Below are 10,604 nucleotides of genomic sequence, written 5' to 3'. Positions count from 1 at the left end.
GCATGGTGGCGTCTGCCGGCCCACCGGACTGCATGGTGGCGTCTGCCGGCCCACCGGACTGCATGGTGGCGTCTGCCGGCCCACCGGACCGCATGGTGGCGTCTGCCGGCCCACCGGACCGCACGGTGGCGTCTGCCGGCCCACCGGACCGCACGGTGGCGTCTGCCGGCCCACCGGACCGCACGGTGGCGTCTGCCGGCCCACCGGACCGCACGGTGGCGTCTGCCGGCCCACCGGACCGCACGGTGGCGTCTGCCGGCCCACCGGACCGCACGGTGGCGTCTGCCGGCCCACCGGAGTGCACGGTGGCGTCTGCCGGCCCACCGGACTGCACGGTGGCGTCTGCCGGCCCACCGGACTGCACGGTGGCGTCTGCCGGCCCATCGGACTGCACGGTGGCGTCTGCCGGCCCACCGGAGTGCATGGTGGCGCCGTAGGTTGCAGACCCACCGGAGATGATGGCGCCGTCTCTTGCAGACCCACTGGGGCAAGAAGTAGCTGTGCCTCCCCAGCTGCACTGCTACTCATAGCCCCTCCCCCAAGGGACGGATCCCAGACGTCCCCAGATAGGACCACAGACGACAGGGGTGGGAGGGAGAGGGCTTGAAAAGCGGCCGAACTTTTCTTCAGATTAGCCACTAAGTCCAAAACTTTGTTAAGCCTCTCCGCCATGGACATCTCTGCGAGATTCGAATTTGGCTGGATCATTGTCAGAGTTTGTAGGTGACGAACCCCAAGATGCAGAGAAGGCGGAAGGCATTGTACGAAAAAACATGATTTAATAAACACTAAGGCAAAACTACAAACGAAAGGGTAACAAAAAGCGCGCACAAGGCGGAGAACAAACTTGGCTTTGAACTAAAATAGCACAGAGGCTAACTGTGGACAAGAAACCAAAAACACTTACTGTGACATGAAGGAACTAGGACATGAGCAGAGTGAAACAAAAGTAGACAGGGCTACAACGACACGTGTTAAGACAGGTAGTAGTGACAATGATCCAGCAATGACTGGAGGAGAAGGCAGGTTTAAATAGTAGCTGGCTGATTGACACCAGGTGTGGCCAGGTGCCAATCAGTCACAGCTGAGGGGAAGCAGCACTCAGGGAGACACTCAGGAAATGAAGACAAAATAAAAGCGCTGACAGGAAACTAAGACAAACACAGAGAAAAAACTAAAACAGTCAAACTGTCAGGGACAAGCCTGACACTTCTGGCTGCAAAGCATTGCATTTACAAGTACAACAATGAGTAGATGAGTGTTATGTGTGTGTATATGTGTAAATAAATATTTAAAAAATAAATATATATATATATATATATATATATATATATATATATATATATATATATATATATATATATATATATATATATATATATATATATATATATATATATATATAGCTAGAATTCACTGAAAGTCAAGTATTTTCTTATACATATATATATTGGGGCGGTATAGCTCGGTTGGTGGAGCGGCCGTGCCAGCAACTTGAGGGTTGCAGGTTCGATCCCCGCTTCCGCCATCATAGTCACTGCCGTTGTGTCCCTGGGCAAGACACTTTACCCACCTGCGCCCAGTGCCACCCACACTGGTTTAAATGTAACTTAGATATTGGTTTCACTATGTAAAGCGCTTTGAGTCACTAGAGAATAAGCACTATATAAATATAATTCACTTCTATATATATATATATATATATATATATATATATATATATATATATATATATATATATATATATATATATATATGAAATACTTGACTTTTGGTGAATTCTAGCTGTAAATATACTCGTCCCCTCTTAACCACGCCCCCCGCCATGCCCCCGACCACGCCCCCCCCCACACCCATACCCCTCCCCCCCACCCCCACCCCCACCTCCCGAATTCGTAGGTCTCAAGGTTGGGAAGTATGATTACAATAGACACATACAGTAATCTATATCAATAAAAAATATGTTTGATTAAACTTTCCTCTTTTTTTTTTCTTCTTTGTCAGAAGAAACCAGAAGTTGTGAAGTCAAGGTTGGTTGCAGGAACAAAGACACTCGCTTTCTGGTAACCAAGCAGCACGACATCCTCGGCTCAGATCCCACATCAGGGCAAGAAAAAAACTCAACCCAATGGGATACAATGAGAAACCTTGGAGGGGGCCGCAGATGTGGGGACCCCTTGGGCGACCGGTACAATGGACGTCGAGTGGATCTAGTTAATAGTGTGAGAGTCCAGTCCATAGTGGGGCCAGCAGGGGATCATTTTGAGTGGAGACAAGTCAGCAGCGCAGAGACGTCCCCAACTGATACACAGATGAGAGGTCCAGCTGTTTGAACAGCTGGCGCATCGTTTTAGGTGTCTATGGCTGACACCTAAAAACCTCGCCACGCAGGAGAGAGGGGCAGAGCAGAAAACAGACGGCAGATCAACTGGTCTAAAAGGGGGGTCTATTTAAAGGCTAGTGTATACAAATGAGTTTTAAGATGGGACTTGAATGCTTCTACTGAGGTAGCATCTCTAACTGCCGAGATGCCATTCCAGAGTACTTGAGCCCGAATAAAAAACGCTCTATAGCCCGCAGACTTTTTTTGGGCTCTGGGAATCACTAATAAGCCGAAGTTCTTTGAACGCAGATTTCTTGCCGGGACATATGGTACAATACAATCAGCAAGATAAGATTGGAGCTAGACCGTGTAGTATTTTATACGTCAGTAGTAAAACCTTAAAGTCGCATCTTAAGTGCACAGGAAGCCAGTGCAGGTGAGCCAGTACAGGCTTAATATGATCAAACTTTCTTATTCTTGTCAAAAGTCTAGCAGCCGCATTTTGTACCAACTGTAATCTTTTAATGCTAGACATAGGGAGGCCCGAAAATAATACGTTACAGGTTATTTTTAAGTGTTTATTGTGATTTCAGAATTGTGTTACATGAATTGTTTGAGGGTTTTCCACGGTTGTGTTGACATTTCCCGCCCTTTCTGTCTTGATAGCTGAGGGACATGTTTACATTTAATACATTTTTCTCCTAACCCCTATTTTCGACAGGTAAAATTATCAGTAATTATTGATATTAACTGATATAAAACACTTCAGTTTTCAGCCATATCGCCCAGCCTTATATGCTGTATTGCGTCATTTCCATATTTAGACTTTAGTGCGCACAGCATAGATACCATATATATGGAAGACTAATTACGTGGTAACTGTAGTAGCCCTATGTGTAGAGAAAAACAAGAAGACCCTACTTGGCAAGCAGACATCCTTGATGTAATTGTTGTGCCTTCTAAAACCACAGAATGTTCAGACACTTTAGCCCTAGTTGCCATAAGCTTGCGACTCAATGATGTGTGTCGTCAATCTGCTCATTCACGTCTATGGCTGACAGACGTGCTTCCGTACTGTGTGGACATTTTTGCCTCTCCTGTCTTTTAATCTACTTGCTATTTTCCTCTCAGATAGATACTCTCTTCTGTCACGCGCTTCCTATTAACTCTCAGTTGAAGTGTACAACGCATTTGACCTTTTCTTGTTTTACGACTTTGCGCCACGGCTATCCTTCCCTGCTCTCTCCTGCATCTTTGTCCGCACTTGCCCAGCTAACACATAACGTTAAAACAATGTTTGTTAATAGTTCTCATTTGGGTAGTTACAAACCAAGAACTAATATTTAGAGAACATCAATGCCGCATTTTAGAACCGTCTGCATTACTTTATCAATTATATTATATACAAACCCCGTTTCCATATGAGTTGGGAAATTGTGTTAGATGTAAATATAAACAGAATACAATGATTTCCAAATCCTTTTCAACCCATATTCAATTGAATGCACTACAAAGACAAGATATTTGATGTTCAAACTCATAAACTTTATTTTTTTTTAACCAATAATAATTAACTTAGAATTTCATGGCTGCAACAAGTGCCAAAGTAGTTGGGAAAGGGCATGTTCACAACTGTGTTACATCACCTTTTCTTTTAACAACACTCAATAAACGATTGGGAACTGAGGAAACTAATTGTTGAAGCTTTGAAAGTGGAATTCTTTCCCATTCTTGTTTTATGTAGAGCTTCAGTCGTTCAACAGTCCGGGGTCTCCGCTGTTGTATTTTACGCTTCATAATGCGCCACACATTTTCGATGGGAGACAGGTCTGGACTGCAGGCGTGCCAGGAAAGTTCCCGCACTCTTTTTTTTTACGAAGCCACATTGGTCCGGATGATACGATGTCGAATGTTTCCAAAAACAATTTGAAATGTGGACTTGTCAGACCACAGAACACTTTTCCACTTTGCATGAGTCCATCTTAGATGATCTCTGGCCCAGAGAAGCCGGCGGCGTTTCTGGATGTTGTTGATAAATGGCTTTCGCTTTGCATAGTAGAGCTTTAACTTGCACTTACAGATGTAGTGACCAACTGTATATGTGACAGTGGTTTTCTGAAGTGTTCCTGAGCCCATGTGGTGATATCCTTTAGAGATTGATGTCGGTTTTTGATACAGTGCCGTCTGAGGGATCGAAGGACACGGTCATTCAATGTTGGTTTCCGGCCATGCCGCTTATGTGGAGTGATTTCTCCAGATTCTCTGAACCTTTTGATGATATTATGGACCGTAGATGTTGAAATCCCTAAATTTCTTGCAATTGCACTTTGAGAAACGTTGTTCTTAAACTGTTTGACTATTTGCTCACACAGTTGTGGACAAAGGGGTGTACCTCGCCCCATCCTTTCTTGTGAAAGACTGAGCATTTTTTGGGAAGCTGTTTTTATACCCAATCATGGCACCCACCTGTTCCCAAGTAGCCTGCACACCTGTGGGATGTTCCAAATAAGTGTTTGATGAGCATTCCTCAACTTTATCAGTATTTATTGCCACCTTTCCCAACTTCTTTGTCACGTGTTGCTAGCATCAAATTCTAAAGTTAATGATTATTTGCAAAAAACAAAATGTTTATCAGTTTGACCATCAAATATGTTGTCTTTGTAGCATATTCAACTGAATATGGGTTGAAAATGATTTGCAAATTATTGTATTCCGTTTACATTTACATCTAACACAATTTCCCAACTCATATGGAAACAGGGTTTGTATATTAATTATTTATTAATCAATGTTTGATTATTTGTCCATCAATTCATGTACCCACGTTCTAATTGTGATGCATCAATAAATCGATCATTTTGACCGTCCCTCGACTTTACATTGCATTCCATTTTCAAACGTTACCATGCTGTTAAAGTTAAAAAGTTAAAGTACCACTGATAGTCACACACACACTAGGTGTGGTGAAATTACCGTCTGTATATTACCCATCTCCTTGTTCCGACCCCTGGGAGGTGAGGGGAACAGTGAGCAGCAGCGTTGGCCGCGCTCGGGAATCATTTGGGTGATTTAACCCCCAATTCCCACCCTTGATGCTGAGTGCCAAGAAGGGAGGTAATGGGTCCCATTTCTATAGTTTTATAGTTACCGTTACTGACCATGAAATGTTATATAAAAGAAACTATTGTAGTGTCCCGTGACTCGTCCTCTACACACCGACACAACGATTCACCATTCAACACCAATCGCAATACGAACATCAACAAAAAACTGTTACTTTCAGAATGGAAGTAAAATAAGGTAAGACACCTTTTACAAAAAGCATTGTACCCTTATTTACAATATCTCATATTCAATTGAGTCATCCTCAGACGTTTGCCCTATCGGAGATTAAAATCCCTGCAGTACTCCATACACCTGTCCAGTTCTCTCTAGCCATGCGTCCATTCTTATACGTCCACAGAGAGCTCTGGAATTTACCAGTCCAACTTTCCTACCTTTACCTATGGTCCCGAGCTTTGGGTAGTGACCGAAAGACAAGATCATGGCCTAAAGTACAACATTGTGGATACAACAGGCCTCACCCTATTTCTCCCCAATAAATAGGGTAGGGAGCCTGGTCCTCCTTAGAGTAGAGCAGCTGCTCCTTCCCATTAAGAAGAGTCGGTTAAGGTGGCTCAGGCATCTAGCCGGATGCCTCCTGGATGCAGGTGGCCTGGGAATGCCTCAGTGTGCCCTCGCAAGAACGTTGTTGCTGGAGAACGGGAAGTCTGGTACCCCGAGACGCGGATAAGTGGAAGAAAATGGATGGATGGGCACATTGCAAATGTCTGCCTGAGATCATACTTATTAATATACGTATGTATGATGATTTGCGTCATATCAGTCGTGAGCCATCATGACTTATTTTGGACTTTTGTGTTTTTGTCTGTGTTTAGTGTTTTGTACTGTGCAGCGCTCTTATTTTGGTTCCTCTGACTGTTTTTATTCTATCTTTATGTGACTCCACTACGGCTTTTGAAGCCTGTTCTTTTCACCTGTCCCTGATTGCCAATTAGGAGGGTTTATCTGCCGGTGTCACCTTTCTTGTGATACTGATTCATTGTTCCAATGGTCGTGTGATGCCTTCTTAATTTTTTACCTTGCCTACCTTACCTTGTCTTGTCTTGTTTTTTTCTTATTTTTTCCAACCTGTATCTACTGCTGTGCTTCCTCAATTTTGGTATCTAATAAACAACCCTCTACTTACACATTGCCTGCCTTTTCTGCATCCTGGAATCATGCCAACCACAACACATGCAACTGTGACAATACCTAAGTAATGAAAGTATCTAGACCTGCCAAGCCCAAAAATTTTTTAAAGCGTGAAACACAAATAGCCTAAACATAAATAATAAAGTTCCTATATTTAGTGGCAATAACAATGATAGATAATAACTAGTTAGCCTTGCAGAAACGCTCTCAATAAATGTGTGAGCTTTAGGGTTGTCCCGATACAACTTTTTCACTTCCGATACAATACCGATATTGATTCGATACAATATCAGCAGGAATCATACATTTTCTTATTTTTTAGAGTGGAATATTAGAAAATGTTTGATCAAGTGAAATAAGTCAGACAAAGAACAATCTTTATTATTAACCGTCTGGGATGGACGAATGCTGTCTTTAGGTTGAAGTGGAGTTGTAAAAATGTTTTGGCGACACCTCGTGGTCACAATAGATGATTAAGCTCACGACTCAGTAAACTGAATGGTGCGGACACCTTTGTTACTGGATGAAGTCGACTATGCTTCTGTGTCGGAGACTTTATATATGTAAGTAATATGCAAATATAATTATTTGATACCTGCGATGAGGTGGCGACTTGTCCAGGGTGTACCCCGCCTTCCGCCCGATTGTAGCTGAGATAGGCTCCAGCGCCCCCCGCGACCCCGAAGGGATTAAGCGGTAAAAAATGGATGGATGGAATTATTTGATACTTGTCTATATTGACAAATGTGGTAATTTAGACTGCAATATTGTTCAATTAATTAGGATATGTATGTCTAGCTTTTTTGCTATGTGCTTAGCTGTCTAGTAGCCTTACAGTCTACCACGTTTACTATTTGTAAAGGACTTCACTGAAATAGAATAAAAGACCAACCTTCTGTGCTTATTAGGACATTTAGCTGTTAGCTGGCTGTCCAGCTTTGATCAAGTAAACAAGTAGGACTGCCTTTATTGGAGCTAAAATCAGATGCAAGCTGATCTAATCGGATACTTGTTTTTTTTTGTTGATATTAGACCCAACTCCGATATCAATATTGGTTCGGGACACCCCTAGTAAGCTTAAAACGACTTTAAAACAAGCTTAAACCCACCAAACGATTCAACTGGCCACATTTGGCCCCCGAATTCTACTTTGCGCACCCCAGACCCAGACAATAATACGTATATGGAAATAATTTGCTTACATCTCAGCTTTTACTTCTTATGATAGGGCTATACAAGTCCACAATGAAGATGTCGCAGTTTCAAGAGCTCAAGGGCTCAGGGGCCGGACATCGAAATGTGGGTGTTTCGTCAGAAAGTGCCTCCGCAGGTTATATTTCTTTGAGATTGCGTTTACTTAATTGTAAAGTAAACGCATCGGCTTTCTCACTGCACTGTCAATAAGTTCATTATTCTGCGGTTGCTACTTGTTTCCAGTATGTGCAACTCGTTAACAGCATGAAGAAAAATAAGCTCCAGTTTTTGTTGAGCATTGATGTTCCTTCTTTTGAATTATTGTCCTTCCTTAGTTTTATTTCTTTACACTTCTTCCTTCATTTAGGTTTGTAAGACTGAAAATATAAACATAAAATAAACATAAACAAAAGAATAACATCCATTGTATATTTTACATAAATATTGTCCAGGCCTAACATAACGAGGAATCATGATCATAATTAAAGATAAAGTAATTTGTTATGTACTTTCCCTAAATATCTAAAAGTATTCATATTATCTTCATGTCATATTATGCTACCTCCAGAGCTGTTGTTTTTAGGTTAAAGTTTTTATCCAATTAGAATTCAGCTAGTTTATGTTGCCATGCTGTACAAAATCTTCAGAATCAACAATGCGGGCGTCCGTGCACTGTAAGTGAACGGACACATAGGGTTGATAGATAATTGCGATAGCCAATCAGATCACGAGTTGTTGTTGCCAGTAAGGCCTTCTAGCTAGCCTCACGCTGAACATGACATTTACGCTTCCTGTGATTGGATACTCACTTGGGAGTCCCAAGTGAGTTTCTAATCACAAGTTGCGAAAACAGGAAGTGGCACCGGAGCCATACGAGCCATAGAAAGCCACAGAAAACTCACTAGTACTCTCTTTTTTAACCCACAAATAAGGAGAGCAAAATCTCGATTAGTTGGGAGATACATATTCGCAATGCCATTTTCAATAAGGATACTTAAGAGAAACTAGATGTTGTGAGACGAGGTCGGCCGATAGCTAAACTGTCCCGGCGGTGAAATGGTTTTCCCGCCACTTTCACACGAATCAACAGACTACGAGCGGTACCACTGGCTTAAACGGCGTCGGATGGGTTCTACAAATTGTGAGTTAAAATATTTTAAATCTTTTTTTTTTTAATATTTCGTTTGTTTTATACAAGTCTTTCATTTTTGACAGTACCACGTAAGAAATGCTTTAATTGCTGAAGCGGGTTTATTGAATGTTAAATGCGTCGAAAAATAGACCGTTTTTGACACTGTTGAGGGGGTTCAATGGACAGCAGTATGCAAGTGTGTTTTTGTATAGTATCTCCAGCCATGTCCATGTGGTGACATACAGTAAATTACGGTATTTTGAGAGGTGAAGTCGGACTAAGTAGGACAACACGGAAGGCCTAGGTGAGAAACGCACGGCCCGCCACTGATGTTCGTTGTGTATTTTACATAAATAATGTACATTGTGTATCTTACATAAATAAAATAGAAGGTTTAGTGTTAATATATTCACACAATAAACAACAAATGTTTACACTTATAGAAATTACACAACATTCACACACCAAACATTGTTTGTGACTTATCACTATTAGCGTTGTCGCCCTCTACTGGTCAAATGTAGCGCTACGTGTCTTAAACAAAGTTTGATTGTTACTCTCAGACAAAAACAACACAAATACAAAATACATCACAAAGTCATCACTTTCAATACAAAACAAACTAAATATTTTTATGCACAAATTATATTTACTTACAAATGTCTGACCAAGTTTTGTGATGAAGCTTACAGGCTGGGATTTCTACTATTGTTACTGCTTGTCTGGGTCAATGTGCATACTTGCCAACCCTCCCGATTTTCCCGGGAGACTCCCGAATTTCAGTGCTCCTCCCGAAAACATTGACATACTTGCCAACCTTGAGACCTCCGAATAAGGGAGATGGGGGGGGGGGGGGGGGGTAGAACATTCATACTTTGTTGTCCAGTTGTTGTTAAAAGTCAGATTTTTGCAATTTAATTTGATTTAAATTTTCCAGGGTTGAATGAGTGGTCTTCTTCTGCTCACCCTCTGCTGCTTCATTGTGACACACATGCCTCACTGTTGCCCCCTGCGGTGTGGCGGGAGTACTGCATCCATGATCAACCCTAGTTTTAATGGTTTCATCAAGTCTATTTGGATGATGTTCGGCGGGCCAAATGAAAAGCTTTGGTGGGCTGCATGTGGCCTGCGGGCCGCAAGTTAAATAGGAATGTCTTATAAACTATGCAAAACTAACTGCAGGAGCCCCAGTGATGTTGTTGTATATAGTTGGGTATCACTGCAGCATAGAGCAGAGGGGGGGAGTTCTCTGTGCTCACATCAAAGGAGGTCTGTCTAACTTGGGTCTGGCATTGTGCTAGTAGAGTGAGTCCTTGGAGCAGCTTCGCTCGTTCTTATCTAGCCCCTGCAGACTATTTTCTGCTGCAACACAACTGGCTGCAGAAAACACTGGCGCATGCAAGTGTGGCTCTGTGTGATCAAATGTGACCACTGACAAACAGCATGGTACACAATCACACACACAAGCGAAGGCGTGTTAATAGAAGAAATATGTAATGCCATGAAAGCCCCTCCCTTTTAGTGCCTGGTTCAGTAAACATTTGACAGGGATTAAATCATGGGTGTCAAACGTACAGACCGAGGGCCAGATAAGGCCCGCAAACAGGTTTTATCCGGCCCGCGGGATGAGTTCTTCTAAGTATAAAAATGTACCTGAAATTTTGGAATGAAAGAAACAGCTGTTCTAAATGTGTCCACTGG

This window comes from Nerophis lumbriciformis, linkage group LG14, assembly GCF_033978685.3.
Source record: "Nerophis lumbriciformis linkage group LG14, RoL_Nlum_v2.1, whole genome shotgun sequence".
In the NCBI taxonomy this organism is placed as follows: domain Eukaryota; kingdom Metazoa; phylum Chordata; class Actinopteri; order Syngnathiformes; family Syngnathidae; genus Nerophis; species Nerophis lumbriciformis.
Note: the sequence above shows the minus strand (reverse complement) of the source record.